Source organism: Vicugna pacos, chromosome 2 (assembly GCF_048564905.1).
Source record: "Vicugna pacos chromosome 2, VicPac4, whole genome shotgun sequence".
Lineage (NCBI taxonomy): Eukaryota > Metazoa > Chordata > Mammalia > Artiodactyla > Camelidae > Vicugna > Vicugna pacos.
In genome coordinates this window covers 45,679,945-45,704,145 of record NC_132988.1, presented here as the reverse complement: position 1 = coordinate 45,704,145, position 24,201 = coordinate 45,679,945, and the positions used below count along the sequence as shown (strand labels likewise).

The 24,201-nt window shown below is 38.5% G+C and overlaps 1 protein-coding gene and 1 non-coding gene across 5 annotated transcripts in view; one reads left to right on the top strand and one right to left on the bottom strand.

Annotated features, from left to right (window-relative positions):
- SGMS2 (sphingomyelin synthase 2) overlaps positions 1-24,201 on the top strand; it is an 82,469-nt gene that overhangs the window by 13,247 nt on the left and 45,021 nt on the right. For 3 of the 4 annotated variants that reach the window (XR_012059741.1, XM_031690623.2, XM_006212065.4), the window contains exon 2: positions 18,395-18,545. The gene's annotated coding sequence lies outside the window, so the exon portion shown is untranslated. The remainder of the gene's footprint in view (positions 1-18,394; positions 18,546-24,201) is intronic. The other variant, XM_015245913.3, reaches the window with a different exon arrangement.
- Positions 2,621-2,724, bottom strand: LOC116276738 (U6 spliceosomal RNA). The gene has a single exon (XR_004186238.1). It is a non-coding gene; the product is annotated as a U6 spliceosomal RNA (small nuclear RNA).

Sequence of the window (24,201 nt, the reverse complement as noted above, 5' to 3'; positions counted from 1 at the left end):
ATGACAGAGTAGGAGAAGTCAAGCAGGTCTCCTAGTTTTTTGATGGGTAAGGGGGTTGTAGGGAATAGAGTTCTGTTTTGGCCATTAGTTAGTCTGAGCTGCCTATTGGTCATCGTAATAGAGACAGTTGTCAAACAGGGAACAGTGATTCTGAGAACTGCACTCATAGGCAAGCTCGGAGCCAGAGGGTGTCAGCATTGAAGTAGATTATGAAGTAATGGGAAATCTAGAATTACCCAAGGAGATTTAGCAGGCAGAGAAGAAAGGCAGAGATCAGGCCATGAAGAATAACAGAGTTAATAAATAGATCGAGTAGGAGACCAAGGAGTAGTAATGAGGTAGGGGGAGAACCCAAAGAGCATTGCTCCAGATGCCAACAAAATCGAGTGTTTAAAGCAGGATGGAGTAATCAATTTTGTTGTGAGTTCTTGAGTCGGGTGAGAGCACAGTGTTTGTCGGGTTTTACAATGCCGAGGATTCCTTTAGGTGGTGATCTTGTTGAGCACTTTCAGAGGAGTGATTTAAAGCACAAATGAGTTGACCTCCAACATCCTCTGCAGGGAGCTTTCCTGTCTCCCTTCCCCGCCTCAGTCCCTTGGGCTAGGTGTCCCCTCTTTGTTCCAGAATACCTAGGCCTTTCTCTGTCACTAGGCTACCATGTTGTAATATGATTTTCTGTTGAAATTACGGTTCTTCCAGACTGAGCTCCCTGGGAGCAAAATTTATACATTTTTTCCCCCTAGCATGATGTAGGCACTCAACACATGTTTTCTGAATTAATGAGTAGTCTCAAATACTGCTTTTTGGCTCATATTGCTTACCCCTGTGTTGCATCAGGCAGAAGCCAATGAAGAGCCCAGGTTTCCTGATTCTCAGTCTGCTGCCCTCTGCCTTCTCTGGCCACTGTGAGGCTACCTTTTGCCCAGGATCGACCCTCCCTCCCCCTTAGCTTAGTTAACACTTGCTTAGCTCTAGGGCTCTTCTGAACGGTTCCTTGTACCCTGCCCCTTCTTGGGAGCCACATGCGAAAACCTGCGGAAAGTCACTTCTTATCTATTTCAGAAACCTCCTCTCTTCCCCACCTCGGAGTTCTCTCAGTGAAGTCATCTGCAATTGTTCCATACACTTCATCATGTTAGAGACTTTTATTTGCTTCCTTGCATACTTAAGTATCTTAAAGGCCTAGTAGCAACTGACTAAAACGACCTCAAAATGGTTCTTTTTAGCAAGTTTTCTTTTTTTTTTCTTCTTGGTAGTTATTTTCCCACCAAGGCTGTGTGAAAGTTGTTTTTTCTTCTATACCACTTCTATCACCTTGTTTTCCACTTCATTATCCTCTGTTGCAACACCCCAATTATACTAGTTGCTGTGGAGATATTGAGTGTATTGCTAATAATGGAGGATTATTCCTTTAGGTAGAAGAACAGAAGCAAGAAAAGGATGTAAATCTTGTTTTCGTGCAAATGTCTCCTAGTAACGAAAATAACAAAGTGGTATTAGAGGCTGGTGCAGAAGTGTCTGTATGGGGTTGGTTTAAGTTTTTAGAAAGGATTGGCTTCCTTAATTAAAGAAAACATTAATTTAAGCCTCTGGTCCTAGAGATTAATTCCTTGTTTTAATACTTTACTATTCATTCTTTGATTTATACCCTTTGTTTAATTGGATATTTCTTCATATGGAGAAGATCTTTTGTAGACTTCAGCTTTTAAAATTCATTTCTTAAAACTTTTTTTTTGAAAAATCTTTTTTTTTAACTTTACTAAAGGAGACACATTTTAATATTGTCCATCCAATTTGTATTTCACGAAATCTTATAGTTCTCCATGGATTTTATTATAATTAAGGTGATCATGTATCCTGATTCGTCCAGGACAGTCCCAGTATATACACACTATCCTGGTGTAATTATTAAGTCTCTCTTTCACTCAAAACTGGCCTGGTTAGGATACTAAATTATATGGTCATCCTAATTAAAGACCATGTTTAATAGGAAACTGAGGGAATAAAGTATTTTATATATTTTTGTTTTAATCCATATAACATATATAAATAGATATGAATATATGTGGATTATATACATACATACATATATGCACTCAACTGTATATATGTTTTTGTTTTACTTTATCCAACTAAATTTATAGTTTAGAACTTGCTAAATATTTTGATACTGTAGAAATAGATACATATATTTCTTGTCGTAAGCAAATCAGAAGAATCTCATCTTCTTGATTTCCTCATGTTCTGTTTTCACTAAGATAAATTTCACTGTAATAACACCTGACCTGGCTCCTTCAAGGTGAGCAGGATTTATTTTCAGGGAGTGATATGGTCTCAACGTTAGCTGTTCTGATTTGAAATAACTTCCTGTAGGTCAAGTTTTGTTTCCCTCTGCGCAACACACATACTTACCTCTTGTTCACATTAAAATTTCCCGTCCTGCGTGTGGAAAGGGTATATGTCCCAGACTGTCCCATTGCCTCGTCTCTCTGTTAGTGGCTCCAGTATTGTTACACCCGAAAGTAGAACAGCCCCTAGGATAAGAAATGAAAGGTCTTTTAAAATCTTGGGCACCTTGAAGAATAAAAAGTGCTATTTTGATATTCAGTCTTTTTTTTTTTTAAATATAGAACACTTCACAGATTTGCATGTCATCTTTGTGCAGGGGCCATGCTAATCTCCCCATCATTCCAGTTTTAGTCCATATGTTGCTAAAGTGGGCACTGATATTCAATCTTACATTTTAAAAAATGCACGTTCCTTCTCTAATCCATTCCCCTTAATGTCAAGTTCAGTATGATTTTCAGGGTTTTTGCAATAATAAAATTTTTATAATTGATCAAAGATCTTTGGGAAACTTTCTGGCAGATTTTGGTCTGAGGCCAAGGGGACCTCGAAGTGAAAAAAAGAGTGAATTATTATTAGTATTGGAGACCATATCGTGGGGTTAATCTCTGGAGAAGGGTCCTGACACACCCGTCAGTATGTTAAGATAGTAAAAGTTGGTCAAGGGGAAGGGAACCAGCCAGCAGCTTGTTTTGTGCCAGGCTCAGGGTACTACTGTAAACACAGACACAGTCCATCCCCTCATGGAAACTACCACCCAAGGTGGGAGACATCCAGTCAAAACAAGGAAACAACTATCCAGTTACAGACTGTGAAAGTGGATCAGTAGTGCTGAGAGAGAATGAGGGGAGGCTTACTTTAAACAGTGGTTGGGAAAGGACTTTTTTGAGAAAGGAACATTCGAGTTGAGAAGTTAAGGTTGAAGAGATGCTGGCCATTTGTAGTTGTTAATCCAAGGAAGAAACCCAGGATGTTGGTGGTACATCAGGGTGCGGCTCGACTCAGGTTAAGAAATTTGTTCAGGGTAATGTAGCTAATTATGAAGCATATGTAGAGCAATGCGAAGCTCTCGTGGGTTCCACTATCAGTGTTTCTCAACTTTCTTATCCTCCAGTATTCCTTTTTACATAGGTTTTTCCTAACCACACCCTTCCTTCTGAGGAATTTTTACACCCTTCAGAGGACCACAAAACATTTTTCCCACACTTAGGGCACGAATTTTCCCCATTGAGAATGCACGGTCTATTGGTTACTATCTGCGGGCCTCCTTTTGGGGCAGACAGAAAGAAATGGGCTTTTATTGGATTTACTATCCTTGGATCTTCAACTGGATTTTAGATTCCTCGAGGCAGAGAACTATCTACAACATAATTGATGCCACTTATCGTGACTTTTTTTTTTAAATCTTCCAAAAAGTGGGGAAGGGTGGAATAGAAATGTTGGAAGCAGAGCATGAAAAAAATCCTTAATCCTTGGTCTAGTCTAATTTTTTATTTACATGAAGAAACTAAGATTACTAGGAAGTTATCAATCTCTCTAATCCAGTTCGGTGCCATTTCCAGGACACTCTTGGTAAGGAGCGGGTTTGGGAGTGTGCAGTGATTGTTAGGAGGAGGAGTTCAGGTTTGACTGTATAGCCTGAAGATTTGGATGTGCACAAAGTTACAATCAGGAAAATTAACTTGGCAGATTCTTTAATACTTTTCTGGAACATTATGACGATTGTGACAGGTGCCCTGCTGCTAATAGGCATAACAAGGAAAATCTGATTAATAATTGCTTCTGTATTTCTGAGGCAGGACAACATATGTCTACAAAGACAACTTTGTGGGAATGGAGGAAAAAAGTGAACTAAAAATAGAAAACACCAGTAACCTTTTGAGGGGAGGGTACAGCTGAGTGGTAGAGTGTGTGTTTAGCATGCACGAGACCCTGGGTTCAGTCCCCGGTGCCTCCTTTAAAATTAAATAAACAAGTAAATAAATAAACCTAATTACCTCCCCCCCAAAAAATAAAATAAAAAATAAATTTAAAAATTAAAAAAAAATACCAGTAGCCTTTTCCAGAGAATGAAATTGAGAGGGTGATTGTGATATAACTGTTCTTTCCCACTGAGAGTCTTTTGTCGTTAAGGTTGGGATTACACATGTCTAAAGCACGTGGGTTTGTTGAGGATAATTCATGTGATGTATGTTAGTTTGGAAGAAAGGCAGGGAATATATTTGAAACTAGGTCATGGAAGTTGTATTCCAGATCTTTTCCTGTGTCTGTGTGTGTGTGAGAGAGAAATTTAGCTCAGGCGAGTTCTAGTTATCAGGCAGCCACAAAAACTAGAGTAAGGTCTGCCTGTCTCAGTGAACTGTCTTGCAGTTTCCAGTTGTGCCTCAGTGAATTTTGGAGGTAGGTCTGTCTGAATGACCTTACAGACACATTTTGAATTAATTGATTCCATTTGTTTCTTCATTGACTACTAGTCACCTGTATAGATCTTACTTTTTTTTCATGATTCTTTATCCAGCCATTTCATCTAAGCCTACAATTCCCCCTCTTGTAATTTTGTTGTTGTTTTGTTTTCCTTCTTGACAAGTCAGTTGCCTTTAGTAGGTGAGCAAGGAACTGGAAAATTATGAAACAACAGCCTGAAGGATGTAATTTATAAAAGTGTTTCTAAGTGGTTTAGTAGAGAAGACAGAATACTAAAGGTAAAATACGATGTTAGACCCTACGTTTCATTTCTGTTCTAGGTCCGTTTGCCAAGCATTCGCCCTACGCTGCCATCATCATTAAAGAAAACAAGGCTGAATCTTTTTGTTTGAAACAGTGTACTTGAACTTTGCTTCTAAAATGCTATTTGTAAAAACAATCTTAAGGTTGGATACATATACTCATTTTTATATACAAGTAATTAATTAACTATTTTTGAATTCTAAGAATCCTTTGATCCCTTCCAATGTGAAACTTGAAAGAAGGAAATATTGACAAAATGCTTTTTTTGAATCACTTGTCCTCAGGTACATTTTTTGTTCATTGAAATGAGATTTGATTATAATCTAATGAGAATTTGGATTGATTCTTTAAACACAACCAATTTAACAAGTATAGCTGTCTGATGAACCAGCTGACGTACTAAGTATTTGTTTATAAACCGCAAGTGTTAACTACTAGTTTCTAAATACTGTGTCTTGAAGTGGAAGCAGTGGAAGTAGTGTTGTGTCAGCTGTGAATTGCCAAGGACACAGCTGTCAGTGAGAAACCAAATAAGCAGAGGATATGACTACGGTGGAGAACTGGAGGTGGAGCTCTGAGGTCTGGAGTCCTTAGGGTCTATCTCCATCCTAAGGGTGCCTTCCCAGGAAAATGAAAAGATCCCACTCCCTTTGGGTTAGGACCGAGGAGAAAAATAATCACGCATTGGGCTGCTGCTTTACAAAAGGTATTCAGGGTGACCAAGCAGGTCACCTGCACATGGTTGCTTGTGCAGTTCTGAACTGTAGATGTAATTCGTGGAAGCCTTAAGAAGTCTATTTGAAATTGAGGCGTTTTAATTTAAAATCACAGCATAAAACTTACATGGAATTTTGCAAATTGCAGAGAAATATCTTCTGGGATCTGTCTGTTATTCCTGTAGTCAGATTTCTGTCTCGTTCCATCTTCTGCAGGTTCTGTCTTCTGCAGATGTGTATTACGTTAGCTGGATTTTAGCTCGTAGCAAGGTTCTTGGTAGCAAGTTTTCTTGAGACAGGCAGCTTGGAAACTCTTGACTTAGGGAGCTCCATTAAATTGTGTCTTTGGCTATGAGACTGTTCTAAGGGATGTCCTAAAAATGTCATTTTGGAAGGAAAGCAAATCATCTCTTAGGCATAGTTCATCAGGGTACATGTTTGCAAATGGCACATTACAGATCTGTGCTAAGCCCCCTCCTTATATGGGCTTATGATGCACACTGAATGAACCTTTCATTTCAGCAGGATAAAGTATGCTGTAAACAGGTACATAGAGTATGAAAACCTGTAGGGGCGAAGATGGAGTTACAGATCTAAACACATCATACCACAGGATGGAGTGCTGCCCTGACCACAAATGTTGTTTCATCAACATTAAGCAGTGTTTAGAATGTTCTCCATATTTAAAAGGCTTAAGTGCTTTTGAATTGTAAGGCAGATTTAGATCAGTAGCTGTGTTTGAGCAAATTGTCATTGTCCTTGAAGGACATAACTGGGGGCTGTTTTGCCATTCATTTTCTAGTGCTGCTTTACCATATTTGGAGTATTTCTTGTTTTTATTTTTGAAAAAATTATTGCTCTCTTAAAAAATATATTAAAAATGAGTTTATGGGTAACTCTGAGAAGTACTTTTTTGTAAATTAATAGGCCTTATTTCTTGGAGCAGTTTAGGTTTACAGAAAAATTGAGCAGAAAGTGCAGAGTTCTCATATGCCATGCCATCTCCTCTCCCAGTTTCCCTTATCATTGACACCTTGCATTAATGGGGCACGTTTGTTACAATTAATGAGCTGATACTGATACAGTATTATTAACTGAAGCCCGTAGTTTACATTAGGATTCACTTTTGTACATTCTATAGGCTTTGACAAGTGTTTGACATAGCCATCTTGTACAGTATCATATAGAATAGTTTCACCACCCTAACAACCCCCTGTTCTTCACCTATTCATCCCTCCCTCCCTCTCCCCCAACCCCTGGCAACTGCTGATCTTTTTACTGTCTCTGTAGTTCTGCCTTTTCCAGGATGCCATAAAGTTGGAATCACATAGTATGTAGCCTTTTCAGATTGGCTCTTTTGCTTAGCAGTTTGCATTTAAAGGTCTTCCATGTCTTTTTGTAGCTTGAGATAGCTCATTACTTTTTATCATTGAATAATATTCTATTGTATGATGTATCGTGGTTTGTTTATCCATTCACCCTTTGAAGGACATCTTGGTTGCTTCCAGCTTTTGGCAATTATGGGTAAACTTACTATACACATTTGTGTGCAGGTTTTTGTGTGGACATAAGTTTTTAATTCCTTTGGGTAAATATCAAGGATTGCTAGATCATATGGTAATAGTGTCTTTAGTTTTGTGAGAAACCACCAGACTGTCTTCCAAAGTGGTTATACCATTTTGCATTTCCACCAGCAATGAGTGAGAGTTCTTGTCGCTCTCCATACTCACCACCGTTTGGTTTTGTCAGTGCTGCAGAATTTGGCCATTCTGATAGGTGTAAAGGTATCTCGTTATTGTTTTAATTTGCATTTCCCTGTGACATGTATGTGAAGCATCTTTTCTTTTGCTTATTTGCCACTTCTGTGTCTTCTTTGGTGAGATCTGTTTAAGTCCTTGACCCATTTATTGATTGGGCTATTTTCCTACTGTTGAGTTTTAAGAGTTTTTGATATATTTTGGAGAACAGTGCTTTATCAGATGTGTCTTTTGCAAATGTTTCTCCCATTCTGTTGCTTATTTTCTCACTTGACATTGCCTTTCACAGAACACAAATTATTAATGTTAGTGAAGTCCAGCTTATCAGTTATATCTTTCATGGATCATGCTTTTGTTATCTTATCAAGGAAGTCTTCTCCATATCCAAGATCAGTTGGTTTTCTCCTTTGTTATCTTCTAGGAGTTACATAGTTTTGTGCTTTACATTTAGGCATGTGATACATTTTGAGTTAATTTTTGTGAAGGGTGTAAGATCTGTGTCTGGATTCCTTTTTTGCATGTGAATGACCAGTTGTTCCAGTAGCGTTTATTGAAAAGACTGTCTTTGCTCCAAGGTATTGTCTTTGTTCCTTTGTCAAAGACCAGTTGACTTTATTTATGTACGTCTGTTTCTGGGCTCTCTATTCTTTCCCACTGACTTGTTTGTCTATTCTTTCACCAATATGAGACTGTCTTGATTGCTGTACCTTTACAGTAAGTTTTGAAGTCAGGTAGTGTCAGTCTTCTGCCTTTGTTTTTGTCTTTCAAAATTGAGTTGGCTATTCTGGGTCTTCTGTCACTCCATATAAACTTTAGAATCAGTTTGTCAATATCCACAAAAATAATTTGCTGGGATTTTGATTGGGTTCAAGTTGAGGTGAACTGACATCTTAACATTTATTCTTACTATTCATGAACACGGGATATCTCTCCATTTATTTAGTTCTTTGTTATCTTTCATCAGTTTTGTAGTTTTCCTCGTGTAGACCTTGTACATATTTTGTTAGATTTATACCTAAGTATTTCGTTTGGGGGGAGGGTGCGAATGTACATAGTATTGTATTTTAAATTTCAAATTCCAGTTCTTCATTGTTGATGGATAGGGAAGTGATAGACTTTTGTGTATTAACCTGGTATCCTGCAACCTCACTATCATTGCTTGTTAATTCCAGGAGTATCTTTGTCAATTCTTTTGGATTTTCTACATAGAAGATCATGTTGTCTGTGAAACAAAGATAGTCTTATTTCTTCTTTCCCAATCTCTGTATTTTTAATTTCCTTTTCTTATCTAATTGCATGAGCTTGGGTTTCCAGTTTGATGTTATGAAGCAGTGGTGAGAGGGCACATCCTTACCTTGTTCCTGATCGTCATGGTAAAAGTTTGAGCCCCTTGGCATTAAGTATGATATTAGCTATAGGCTTTTTGTAGATATTCTCTACCAAGTTGAAGTTCCTCTTTTTTCCTAGTTAACTGAAAGTTTTTAATCATGAATGAGTGCTGGGTTTTGTCAAATTCTTTTTCTGCATCTGTTGATATGATCATATGATTTTTCTTCTTTAGCCTGTTGATGTGATGGATTATAATAATTAATTTTTCAAAAGTTTAATCAGCCTTGCATACCTGGTATGAATCTTATTTAGTTGTGATGTATAATTATTTTTTTACATTGTTCGATTCAGTTTTTGAATTTTGTTGATTATTTTGCATCTGAGCCCATGAGAGATACTGGTCTGTAGTTTTCTAGTATTGTTTTTGTCTGGTTTTAGTATTAAGGTAACGCTGGCCTCATAGAATGATTTAGGAAGTATTCCCTCTGCTTCTATCTTTGGAAAGAGATTGTAGAGAATTAATATAATTTCTTCCTTAAATATTTGGTAGAATTCACCAATGAATTCATCTGGGCCTGGTACTTTCTATTTTGTAAGGTTATTAATTATTGATTCAACTTTTTAAATACATATAGGCCTATGCAGATGGTTTATTTTTTGTGTGAGTTTGGGTAGATTGTATCTTTGAAGGAATCAGTCCATTTCACCTAGGTTATTAAATTTGTGAACATATAGATATGTTCATAGTATTCTTTTATCATCCTTTTAATGTCTTGGGATCTGCAGTGATGTTCTGTCTTTTATTTCTGATGTTAGTAGTTTGTATTCTTTTTTCTTCCCTTAGTTAGCCTGCCTGGAGGCCTGTTGATTTTATTGATCTTTTCAAAGAACTAGCTTTTGTTTTCATTAACTTTCTCTTGATTTCCTGTTTTCCATTTCATTGATTTATGCTCAAATTTTGTATTTCTTCTATTTACTTTGGGTTCAATTTACTCCTCTTTTTCTAGTTTCCTAAGGTATAAGCTTAGATTATTGATTTTAGATCATTTCTAAAAGTGTGCATTCATTGCTGTAAATTTCCCTCTGCTTTTTAGAAATGTGTTACTTCAGAAAACTGCTGACAGGCAGAGCTGTACGGTCTCTTTCATTGCTTTCAGCTGTGACTCCTACAATAAAAAAGATCACAAAAAAGAAAAGAAATGTGTTGCTTATCCTTCAAGTATTTTGGGATTTTCCACAATGGGATTTTCCATTGTGATCTAAAAGGACGCAATGCATAATTCCTATTCTTTTAAATTTATTATAGTGTGTTTTATGGCCCAGAATGTGATCTCTCTTGGTGAACGCTCATGTGAGCATGAGAAGAATGTGTATTCTGCTGTTACTGAATGAAGTAGTCTGTAGACGTCACTTAGATCCAGTGGATTGTGTTGAGTTCCACTATGTCCTTGCTGATTTTCTGCATGCTGGATCTGTTAAAGTGACTTTTAAAGATCACACTTAGCAATACCAGAATCCAGTCTAGATTCAAGTCTCCTAATTGTAATAAAATATTCTTTGTCCATGCTCTTTTCCTCAGGTCCTCTTTACTTTCTTTTTTATCATATTTCCCACTGCTCTCAATTAGAGAGTGACTCACCACCTAATGCATTATTAGAGTTTAACCAAAGTACCATGAAAAAGTAAAAAATGGATGTGTCTACTCTCACTGGAGAAAGTACACATGCTTGCGTTTCCTTGACACATTTTCATTTCTTTAGAAATGTAATAGGACACTGAGTTTATTTACTGTCTGTAAACATTTTTACAAGGGTGAATAAGAATTATTCTTTACTTTTCTCTCTAGCAAGCTTTAAACACTTCAGGGAGGTTGGGAAGGACCTCGAGGCTTCTTTTTCCATGTGCTAAACCTCATCCTTCTCTTGAAGGTGTCAGATTCTGAAATCAAGGTGGTGTCTACATTATCCGAAGCCCATGGATTGTATTCTGAAAGCAAGAGAGAGGGTGGGACTGTCTTTAACGATGACATCTACAGTGTTTACTCCTTAAACTTTTCCTCTGTGTACTCTGAGGTGTGGCCTCTGACCACATGTGACTCAGAAGCTCAGTGCAAAAGCACATTGGCTGATTTATTTACTTGGTTAGCATCACCATCCATGTTGTGACAGCTCATTAGAGCCTGGGTTCTACCAGCGGGACCTCTGGTTTACATCTTGATTCTCGCCTCTGGCCCCTACCCTCAAAAATGTATTCATCCTCCCTGAGCTCTGGGTGCTTTGCTTCATTTTCCTTTATTTTGCTTGGGGTTCAGTTGCAAAAAGCTTTTTAGTAACGTGCCCCTCATTTCACTTCCATCCTTCTTCTTCCCCCTTTCCAGTTATTCTTGGTGCTTTCATTGCTATTTTATTTGGACACCAACTAACTCTTTGTGGTCCTGAGAGTTTACTTTCTTGATTCACATAGTGTTCTCTGAACATCATCCTTCAAGACTTGAAAGAAGACCTTGAAATAGTTGTGTTACCAAAGAGGATTATGTAAATCTGCCAATATGTAATTTGCTTTGAGATTGCTTAGAAGGAGTGTTGGAAACCTGTTGGGTGAGGATGTCTGAGATGGGTGATGACACACAGGTAGATCAGGTAAATTCCTTATAAAAGAGTTAAAGTACAGATTACTCATTTTCTTTTCTTTTTTTCTTATTTGTACTTCATTTGCATTAACTTTAGTGGAAGTGGTTTTCCAGAGTTAGCATCTCATAAAATAATCCATAACATCACTAAGCCCACTGAATATGTATGATTTAAAGTTTTTTTTCCCCCAAATTATTCATTTTCTAAAGGAAGAGAAGCAAACTGCTGATAACTACTGAGGAGACTGGAGTAAACAACCTCTTAAAAATATTAAGAGTATGGACAACAAAAGATTAGGAAAGAGGAAAATAAGAACTAGGGGATATGGATTACAGAACCAAGAGACTTGACCAGGCTGGGAATCCAAAGGAGACTTCCCGAGCAGGAGCTGGAAGGTTTGCACAAGCTTGGCCATCGCTGAGTTACTCAGGTGTAGCTCGTCTGCTCATTCTGTTCACCTGCTCAGATACATACTCCAGGATCCTTGCAATTTTTGTTATAGTACTTTCATGTATGTATCCTGAGGAGTTACTCTGCCTCCCAACAGATGTCCTTTCTCCCTGACCAGAGGTGAACTCCGTCTGGCAGCCTCTTTCTAATAATACCCCCACCCCAATTTGTTTCTGCCTAAATTCATATTTATCCATGTCTGGTTTCATTTTTACTTCTAGTTTCATTTTTATTTTCAAAGACAGGATTTTATTTGAGCAAGAGTAATAATCACAGTAAATATGCACATTTTACTTTAGTTTTATGAACTGTATAATTATGCTATATTTAACTACAGAGGCTGAGCTCTTTGCTACCTGGTGGTACATCACCACAACTGGCATCTTGCTAAAAAGAAAAAAACCTTTTAAGTTTTCAGGACAGAGTATTTTTATTTGCCTACCTCAAACATAGTGACCAAAATGAAAAATGAGGTTTACTATTTTTATCCTTAGTACATGATATGAAACAGACTATGTGCTTATCATAATAAAATTTTTAAAGAGAATGTCAATATGATAGCTGATATTTGGAAATTTGTGTTGGGAGCTGAAACTCATCTTTTCTCCTTTTAAATTACAATAACAACTTTTGTTTATTTTAGAAAATTTTAAAAATTGATAAGCAAAGGGAAAACTTAAGTCATCTATAGATCTATCACCTGTTAACATTTTGCCTTATCTTACCAGCATTTATGTTTATGCAGGCAACTTTTAAAAAACAAGGTAAATAGGGTCATATACATATCACTGTTTTGTACTCATAAGTATATCATGAACCTCTTTTGTCACTTCCCACTCGACATGGTAAGGAAGCATTTCAGTATTCTGTTGTATCCATTCACCACAATTTCTTTAAGCAATCCCCTATTGATGGACACTTAGTTATTTCCATTTTTTATTAATGATGTCAGAGGCTCAGACCTCAATCTTGTTCACATTCTTAGGGTATTTTTAAAATATAAGAAATGTGTTTCATTGTTGTCATGGAGAGCACCTTGATATTTTTGTTTTTTAAGCCAATTTATATGTATCTCACTTTTTTGTATTCTGACGGGGAGGTAATTGGGTTTCTTCGAGTTCTGCCTGGAGGAGGTCTGGGGAATTGAACCCAGGACCTCTTGAGTGCTGAGCATGCGCTCTACCACTTGAGCTATACCCTTCCCCCGTATCTCACTTTTTTGGTTTGAGTTCTTTGCTCACCAATAAGGTTAAAACACTTTTTCATTTTCAATGTTAAAGCATAAAGGAGTTGTCTTCTTTGGTTGCAGAAGGTCTGAAAGCATTTCTTAAAATTAAATAAATAAATGAAGTTTCACTGTTAACAATACAATGTGACCTTCTTGTCATTTCTTATGACTTGGACTCTAGGGAGATTGGATGTAACAATTACAACTTTGTGTCATGAAGGAAAGAACTAAATTGGTGATTGTTTCTTCATGCAAGACCTAACAGATAACCTGTAGAGGGTGGGAGACAGAGCGCTTTTTAATCTGTTAGTTCAACCTTTCTCTCTGGACTTTAAAAAAGAGGACTCCTATTCCTGGGATGTTTGAATGCTGTCTGTATTAGGCGGAGGAAAGTACAGAGTGACCTTTCAAGATACTTCAAATTTAAGAATCTATAATTAGAAAACACTATTTGAGGTCTCATAGTACAGTTTTACTCTTTAAGTGCCCGTCTAAATTACTGGGTCATCCCTCCCCCATTTTCTCCCTCCCTCTCTCATTCACACCTGCCACGTGTGCATCCAAGGACTCTGCTTCAGAAAATCTTCATGGCATCAAACCTGTGGTTGTTATGGTATTAAACTGCTTTCCTCCCCTCTCCCCTCTTTAGAAGATCACTTCAGTGACTTCAGTATCTTACTTGCAAGGGGCTTACCGGGGCCTCTTTAAGAACACAGCTGGCTGTCTTATAAAGAGGGGGTTAGTCAGTGAACAAATAACATCAACTGTGTGCCATAAGACAGCAGAAAACCTGACAGACGTGGTCCCTAGTCTGAAGAAGTCAAGAAGAGTCTTCTTTAAGGAAGTGGGATTTGTCCAGGAGTGCATGGGAATTAATTGTACCTGCCATCCCTTGCTGAATGCTACATTTAGGGCCTGTGAACTGCAAGTATTTTAATCTATTTCTGCTTTCCCTGGGTGGCTAATTAAAGTGAAAATACATTGCTACAGTTGATTAACAACTTTTAAGATGAACACTATTTCAATCTGAAGAAAAAAGTTCTTAAATAATTAGCCTTAAGAACAACATACTTTGCCTGATGGAATGGAAAAAAGCTGACAAATCGCTGGAACATCAGCTCATTCACAGGACTCATGGAATAGCTGTGGAGGTTCAGCTGTGTTATGTCTTCCACGTACAGTGTGGGACTATCCGAAGGAACAAAGGTCCTTTGCTAGCTAAGGTTTGCTCTCTAATAACTAGTCTTTAAAATAAAAAATTAATCTATTTTCCAACTTACAATAAAATATGCCTTAACCACAATGGCTTTTGTAATTTGAAAACGCTCCACATTTAACTGTTAGGTAGAGCATGAGAGGACTGTGAGAAATAGGAATATTCTTTTGAGTCGTTTAATCCCCTGAGATGATTATGGCTGTTCTTTTGCCAAACAATGACTCTCTAGTCCATTAGACTTAAAAACAGATGCTTCTGTGGAAAGTCACTTTCAGTGTATCATCAGGTTATGTAGTGTTTTTATGTGCTTTTTTTTTGGCCATCTCCTGATGGTAGAGAATTTTGTTCCACAAATCTGGAACTGTCTTCTCTTCAGCTCTTACCAGATGCATGGCTGAGGGAAATGGAAGTAAAGGATGGATTTCTGGTGCAGTTGTGTCCCTGAAATGAGCCAGACCGTCAGAGCTGCTTATTTGTGTTACTTTGCCTTGGCTTCCTACCATAGAAGCTCTAGAGAGTTACGCCTTGGAATTTATTGAGGGTCACGATGGAAAACTATCATATGACATCATACGATGATCTCCCTGGTCTGTGCTATTGCTCATCTCCCCTTGTGTACGGACCTGCAGTGAGCATGATACAGCTAAATGTTCAGAAAAACTTTTTCCCCCCGATGACCTCCTTCCACTACGTCTGTGATCAAGAACCCCCAATCTATATTCACCTGGCTCTCTGATCCTACTTTACTCCTCTTACCAGAGTATTTTACTTTGTAAGTTGTATCATTTACTTTATTCCTTTCTGAAGTGATGCATGGTATATATATTTCAAATGAAAATAAATGAACTTCCATGACACTTTTTTTTTTCAGTGGAGGTCCAGGGGCTTGGACCCCAGGCTTGAACCCAGAACTTTATGCATGCTAACCATGCTCTCTGCCACTGCACTATATCCACCCCCACCCCCTACCATGACACTCTTTTAAATGAGTCTTTTCTTAACTACTTTAGGATGCATGTGAAAAGAGTGTTTGGCATAGTAAGCATGAATTTAGTTCTACCATCCACCCCCTTTACCTATCTCCTTTTTGACAAGAGCACCCCTTTTAAATTTGACTAGATGAAAGGCACCATGTTTCACTGTGTAACTGAAAAAAATCTGTAAGCTAACAATATTATCAATATCATTAATATCATGCTATGAACAATTATAATTGCCCACAGACTTAAGTTATGGAGCCACTGTCTGCTCTTTAATTTGACTTGCTCTTGCTACCTAAGAAATAGAATGTTGTTCTGTTTTGTGAGCTACTTTAAGTTTCAACATCTCATAGCTTGACACTCTGGGCTTATTTCTATGTATGGATGTCTGTAGGTATGTGAAAAGCATCGGACCTTTGGGATCTGTCTCCTTGAGAAATCTCTCTGTTAGCCTGGTTCTTACTTTGTCAGGTATTCATCTAGGCTAAATTAACCCTTGACCTTACAAATAGGTGATTAAATAAAGATTAGCCTGTGAGATTATTGTTGGGTGTTTACATTGCAGCCACTGTCACTGAGGACTGTGACAGGCATGGTTTGGGGATACTTGGAGGCCATGTTGTAGGCACCTTTAATATTAAGAGCCATGTGACCCCTTTGACTATCTGATTGAATATGAATATCCATTAATTTCTTCTAATACTACCTTAGTGTTCTAGAAATGTCTTAAATATGGGAAACCTCTGAAGAATTTAAAGTAAGAGAGCAAATTTTTAGAAAGACCAGTGTGGAAAATGAGGGACAGGAAGAGATTAATGTAATGCAAGGGAAACATGGTGGTGACTGAAGGTAGGGTCAGGTTAGTAGGGGTGGTAGGTAAAGTCAAGAGAGAGGTGATAGCTGGAGCGAGGTCCCAAGTGGACGGAGAAAGACATCCTCTGTGGGTGGGGTGGTCTCTTCAAAGGAATAAACGTGTCCCTCTGAGAATATTCTTGTAGTTTATCTGAAATGTAAACTAAGTTGCTTAACTCATATCATGAGCCTTACTGGAATGCAGCATTTTTGACCAATTGAAGTTTATTTCATCTCTACATGGCATTTAAGATACACTTTTGTCCTTTAATTTTTATAGAAGCTTTATTGAGATGTAATTCACATACCGTAAAATTCATCCTTTTAAAAGAGAAGAGTTCAGTGATTCTTAGTATCTTCACAGAGTTGTGCAACCATCAGCTCTATCTAATTTTAGAACATTTACATCATCCCCCAAAGAAACCCCATACCCACTGATACTCCCCATTCTCCTCTGCCTCCAGCCCCTGGCAGCCACTCATCTACTTTCTGTCTATATGGATTTGCCTCTTCTGCACATTTCATATAAATGGAATCGTGAAATACATGGTCTTTTGTTGGCTTCTTTCATTCAGTATAATGTTGTCAAGGTTCATCCATGTTAAAGCGTCTATCACTCTTTCTTTTTTATTACCAGATTGTATTTTATTATATGGACACACCACATGTTGCTCATCCATTCATCCGTTGATGGACATTTGGATTGTTCCCACTTTTTGGCAATTATGAGTAATACTGAGTGAACATTTGTGTACAAGTTTTTGTGTGGACTAGTGGTTTCATTTTTCTTGGGTGTGTACTCAGGGTGACATTCATTCTTGTCTCTTCAACAGTTGAGTATTTTTGGTGAAAATAGGATCTCAATTGGAAATCGATTTCTGGTTGCAGATGGGCATATATCCTGTAATTGTTAGTTAAAAAGATATATATAGTTATAAAGTTATATATATATATACATATCAGTATCAGCTACCAGATCATGCGCGTTTATACTCTGATCTCGTATGGTGGTTCTGTGCACTGTAAACCTCTGGAAAGTGGCATATATTTTACTTCCACTCACAAGTCAAATTTCAGCTACTTAAAAATCCATTGAAAGAGGAGAGGGAGAGATGAATAGGTGGAACATAGAGGATTTGGGAGGCAGTGAAACTAAACTACTCTGTATGATACTTTAATGTAGATACATGTCATTATATTGTGTCCAAACTCATAGCATGTACGCACCACCAAGAGTGAACCTTGCTGTGAACTGTGGACTCTGGGTGATTATGGTGTGTCCGTGAAGGTTTGTCGGTTGTAATGAATGTACTGCTCTGTGGGGGATGTTGATAATGAAGGAGGTGTGCATGTGAAGGGGCAAGGGAAATATGGGAAATCTCTGTACTTTTCCCTTAATTTCACTGTAAATGTAAAACTGCTCTTAAAAAAGTCTGTTAAAAGTCCATTAAAATATTACAGCATGTAACATATGTATTTCAAAGGGACTCTTCCACCATTTTGTTGGAAGGCGACGAATTGTGCACTGCACAGCAGCCTGGGTTTCCATGACACCGAGTGTGCCTGTGTGTAGGCAGTCCTTCTGCCTGCTCTGTAGAGCCCTGGGTGACCTGGCCTCTGCCCTCTGGCCTCTGCTGCACTTCTCGGCTCCTGGGTCACGATGCTCTGTTGCCTTTTAGTTCTCTAAGCCTGCTCGGTTCATTCCTGCCTCCGGGCCTGTGAACCAGCTGCTTCTTTGGCCTGGAGTGCTCTTCTTCAATTTCCTATCACTCCCTGCCCCACCATTATTATTAAGTCTTAACTTAAATAGCATCCCTAACTGTTTGCTCTGAATCAGCCTTGCCAGCCTCCCTCTGACTCTGATTGACCTTGCTTGTCTACTTGTTAGAATGTGAGCATCATGAGGGAAGGGAATCTGCCTGCTCCATTGCTCCACCTCTGAAAAGGTCTGTCGAATGTTAAGTAAACAAGTGACACGTGCATGGCTGGGTTGCTTCTCTCCTCCTGAAATGCTGGTACCTGTTAGACCCAGTGTTTTCCTGGTGACTCTTCCAGAGGGGCAATATCACAGAGCTCATCTTTTCACCCTCACCCCCAGAAAACCAGCAAAGCATACCAACAGAGCATCATTCTTATTAACCTCTTACTTTCTCTGCCTTTTAGAGCCTTGTCCTCTGCCGCTGCCACTCTGCGCAGAAAGGATCTGCTCCAAGACTACAGGGACCAAGGTGGGATTTGCTGTGCTACCATCTGCAGCCAGCAGGTTTGGTGCTTCCTGGTGCTAGATCATAAGTATAATTTGCATCTGCTGAAGGTTGGTTGCCTCCCAGTTGTCCTGCAATTTCTCTGCTCTCTTCCCTTTTCTAGTTAAGATATTTCAAAAGTGCCTTAACTCTGAGAATGTCTGTTTTATTCTAAGAAGAGTCTTACATTTCAAGCGGTTTCAGGTGAATGGGTGAGTGAATATTTCCTCACTCATGGGACTTTTGTCTTAAATGACAGCAAGAGAAATGTAAGTGACTCCAAAACATCCTAACCTCTTTGCATTACTGCCGAGACAGCACTCAGCAATGTGCGTTCAGAAAAGTTACTGGCACTAAAAATCTTCAAAGAAACATCAGTCAGCTGTGCACCTGTTCAACAATATTACTAAAATGATTGCTAGAAAAGTTGGTGTGTTTCTCTAGTTACTAAAACCAAGGTAAAAGATGTGTGGCAGTTATACCCATTTTCTGCCCATGGAGAAGGAAGTTTTTGCTTTTATGATTGATATTGTGCAACTCAATTCATCGTCTAGGCTAATTCGAATTTAATTCCAGGATAATTTTTTCTTGAAAATAAACTAGCAGTTGCTTTTTTAACACAGAAGATTTTCTCTCTCCCGCTATGCACACCTTATGACTAGGGCTCTTATGGTAGCCGTTCTTTTTCATCATTTCTAATTAGTGTGGTGTTTGTCTAAAGAGACTTTAGCCCAAAGATGGACCCCAGGGCCATGTAATCCCAAGTTAATTAAAAATAACATTTTATAAATATTGAAGAATCATTGTTTAGCACAGCATTCTGTAAGCTTATTTGTTTGTCTTCCGTAAAATTCAAAATAATTGTAAGAATGTTGCTGGGATTAGAATGCCTATATTGAGCTAATACTAGGAATGACAGCTATTTCTGAGTATTTGATGCCTGTGATATCCCCTCTTTGTCTGGTAATATCTGTCCTGCTGGGTGAAAAAAAGAATTCATTTATTCAACAAATACTTACTGAACGATTTCTGTGTGCCAGGCAGTCTTTTCAGTGTGCCTGAATGAAATGAGGCAGTGAACAAAGCAAATTCCCTGCTTTCATGGAGCTTTTAAAAAGCTTCCAAATATCCTCAGCAAACGAATGGGAGAAGGGAGGTGCAGAGAAGTTGACTCACTCTCAGGTGTCCTGGAAAACCCCCTTCAAGATGGCAGACAGACACAAGATGAAAATGGGAGAGTTGGAATCTGATTCGGAAAATGCGAGCAATCTTAATGCTCTAGTTTAATCACTGGAAAAATGTGGAAGCTTATTAAAACAATAAACAAAAAACAGGTGCCGGGGTGATCTGATCTAGGCTGAAAGAAGGATTGCTCTTCAAGTATACCATTTAAATTCATTTTATTCAGGTTCACAGCTTCTGCCCAAATTCAGCCTCCATCATCCCCTCCTAGCCTCAGTTGTCAGTGTCTAATGCAGCTTTCCAGAGTTCCTCTGTGCACAAATCTGAATTCATATTTGCTCCTTTCATAAAATAAAGGATACCAAACTATACTTTTGAGCATTGTATATTTATCTTCTAATAAATGGAGGAGGGTTTAATAAATCAGTACTAAGAGAGTGTCCTCATTCTTCTTTTTTTTCACCCCCTCAACAGTCACAGAGTAGTCCATTGTATGGATGTACCACAATTTAAATAGTGACCTATTGATGGACATTTGGGTTGTAGCCAATCCTTGCTCTTAAACAATGCCACAGTAAATAACTTTGTACATGTGCACAATTATATGTGTATAAATTTGCAAAGTAGAATTGCAGGGCATATAGTATATGTATAATTTTGATAGCTGTCTTGTCAAATGGTCTCCCGGAGGGGGTTTACCTTATTCTCACCCCTGCTGGAAACTTGTGAGAGAAGTTGTTACCTGGGTATGGACATTTTCCCAGTCTGGTAAATTAAATGATGTCTCGGAGTTTCAATTTAGGAATCCTATTCATTCAGAATTCTCAGTAGTATTTTTTTAAAAAGAAAGTGTTCAGAAAAGTAAACAAAACCAGAATTCAGCTCTTTTTATTGTACAAAAGGACACTAAAGGCCTTAGATCTTCTCTTATGTAAGTTAAGATAACATTTGTCCACATTAAAAATGCTACATTTTAAATACTGAAAACATAGAGGGTTTACCCTGTGCTTCTTAGGCTCGCGATGTACCTAGGTGACCTGCTGAGAGTAAGACCTCTCTCCTGTAATTTGGTCCTGTATGATAGCTCATTGAAATAGGACAGCGTACAAAAGCAAGACCTGGAACTGCTCTCCTTAGAAATGCCTGCCTGGTAACTTAGATTTGAGGAGAGTTCCCACTATTTCCTGGTAAGAATGGCTCGCTGTGCCTTAACTGTTGTGCAAACAATATGTTTTCTTTTGAATACCTGCTTACATTCTGGGAGTATAGCATTTGGGTACGTGGCCAGCAGAAGGTTCCTGTGTGACCAACTCCAATAACAATCCCAGACACTGAGTCACTAATAGGCTTCCCTGGTAGACGATATTTCACAGGTACTGTCACAACTGGTTGGGGAAATTAAGCACAACCTATGTGATTCCACCGGGAAGGGACCCTTGGAAGTTTGCTCCTGGCCTCCTCTGGACTTCACCCTGTGTGCCTTTTTCCTTTGCTGATTTTGCCTTGTATCCTTCTGCTGTAACAAACAGCTGTGCGTACAACTATACACTGGGTCCTGTGAGTCCTAATGAACCATCACACTGGGAGTGGTCTTGGGGACCCCACCTAGTCAGCTTTGCAAAGACTTTAATATCCTTTCTGTCTGCAGGGTTAGTGGTGAGTGACACAGACACTTAGCATGCAGTTAACTGACCTTTGGCATTATATCTTGACTTACAGTCTGTGTTCTGTTGTAACCTGTTTAATGCTTCGGATTTCTAACAGTGATTTAGCATGTACATCTAACAAATGGAGGCAACAAGGAGGCTGCTGGGTACTGGAGAGTTTTATGTTTAGTGGTGAATCTACAAATTCGGTCTTCCCCATGTCTGTACTTAGGCTTAAAAGCTTCTTGCTTTAATTTTCTATAATTTGATTATTAGGTAAATGGATTTACACAAATCCCCTTGGATTCATAGCCACAGAATTTTAGTTAGACAGTCTGATTTCTAAGCATGCTCTGATTCTGAAGCTTAACTGCAAATCAGTAGTCCTGGAAACTTCACTTAGGATGGCAGATCTTTGTCCAAATAGGATATAAGGCCCAAAGATTGAAATAAAGCTTATTTTTGTATAGTTGTGTTATATTAGCATCCCATTTTAAATTTTTAAATATTAAAATGGAAAACTGATAAAAGTGTTAAAGATTTATTTCTTTAAGCTACTTTTTGTTTTGCTTTTGATGGGTTTTTTTGGTGGGGGTAGGTAATTAGGTTTGTTTGTTTGTTTATTTATTATTTTTTAAATGTAGGTACTGGGGATTGACTCCAGAACCTCATGCATGCTAAGCATGTGCTCTACCACTGAGCTATACCCTCCCGCTCCTTAAGCCGCTTTTTCGAAAAGATGTTAGGTGGCTTCCGAAGAGAAGTCTTCATATGGCTTAAAAATATTAAGTGTAGGACAGAGTGATGGTTCTTAATGCTTCTTGCTGATCAGAAAAATGGTAGATCCATAAAATATTAGGGAACTGGTAATAACTGGTGAAGAATGTACGTGAATTTTATTTTTATTCTTGATTTTTGGCTTCTAGAGTGACCTAGGCATGTGAGCTAACTTATGTTTAAAAACAAAGCTCAGTGAGGTGGACCTTAGGCTGATAGTGACATTTCTTTATATTCATGGTGGTATTCGAGGCTGAACCCCTTCAATTATGAAGCTACTTGTATTGTGGTATCAATTTCTTTCAGGTAAAAATGTGTAAAAGTATAAAACATGTAAAAGTGTAATAGTTGTTCTGGCCTGGAATGTAGCTCACCAAATGAGTCAACCCTCTGGTAGCCTGGGAGAAAAATTCTTTTTTGACTGTAAGGCCAGAATTACTGACCCAGGGCTGTTTAGGAATATATTATATTAACTATGACTTCATGAGGGAACTAATTCTTATGGGGATGGCAAGTAACTTCCATGACAGCATATAATTCCCATTCACTTTTATATGTAAGAACCCAGTAATTGCTTTTCTCAGAACTCAGAAGAAAAAATAACATAGCCTGTATTTCAGCTACAAAGGATCTGTTGATTCTGCGCATAGCATAGTGCCTTTTGAACTCCCCAACTTGAAAAGAATTGAAGGAGCCTCTACTCCCAGGGACCTGGGGAAGAGCAGTATCGAGGTTAAGGGTGAAATCAACAGTCTAGTTAGTGCCCAGAGGCGTTTGCACTGATAAATGTCTGTCCTGCTTCTGACTGTACTAGTGCCTGAGTCACCTTCCTCCTGCCAACCCCAAACGTGTTACTAGGCGACAGGAGTGATTAGATTCTCCAAATATCTCACCACAGTGAAATGACCATCTGCAAGATTTCCAGGAAATGTCCCTCTTGTAAGTCACTGGGGAGCTGGGCAAACATTCACACAGGCACTGAAGGCATCAGATGACCCAGAGCTAGTAGCTGTGTGTTAGAAGGTGGGGTCAGCTAATATTTGGAAGAAAGTCACCTCACAGGGCAAACACAGACTGTTATCTGCATGGTAACTGTGAGAAGGAAGCGTGGAGGAGGGAAAGGTGAAATATCTCTCCAGAAGGACTCATGGGGAAGGAAATCTGCTCTTAGGAAAAACAAAAACAAAAGCAAAAAACCCTAGCACACTCCAAACTGTAAAAATAGACCAAGATCTCAGAAAATCACATTAGCAGAGTGGCTGAGATTACTTGGGTTCAAATCCCACCTCTGACCACTTGCTGGATTTCTAGCAATGAAAGTGTCTCACTTCCTCAGGCCTCACGTGGAGGTGATAATGGTACCTACCCCTTAACGTGGTTGTGCATATTAACCTGTTAATGTTGGGGAGGCACAAGTGTCTGGTACCATAAGCTCTGGGAAGTGTAATTATGTTCTTCACCCTCCAGGCAACTACCTAAGTAAGAGATGGGGGCAAAATTGTGTAGAAACGAAGAAAAACCCAAAGATAGGTGAGAACTTTTCAGGGATTTATCTATTCTTTTATCATTTTGAGAACTGGAACTATTGAAATTATAGTTACAGTATCACTTAAAGAAACCTTTCCAAGGGTTTTCAGCAATACATACTTTAAAAATTATTTATATATTGAAAAACTACATCAGGATTATGCAGGGAGAGCAGGGTATAACCATGGAGATTGCTTGGGGGCTTCCAAGTTACCTGTAACATTCTGAAGCTATAAAGGGTTTTTGCTTTACTATTTTTTATACCTTATGTTATATCCTGCCTTTTATATGTGATATGTTACAATTAAAAATGCAATCACACAAAGTAAACCACTGTAAGTTGGGTGAAATTTTGGGGTTTCTGTATCCCATATGGAAATTATAATTATGTAGGCACGTTATTGACTCCTTTAGAAAAAGAAAGATGACTGCAGTACTTTGGAGAAGGGTGAGATAGAGCAGGTGTCTTTGAGTGTGTGAGCTGACACATTTATTCACAGACACTCTAGTGCTTCTGAATGCTGGGCATTTGGCTCGTGGCCAGCGACACTGACACAAATCAGACATGGATGGTCCTTGCACCTCCTGCCCCAGC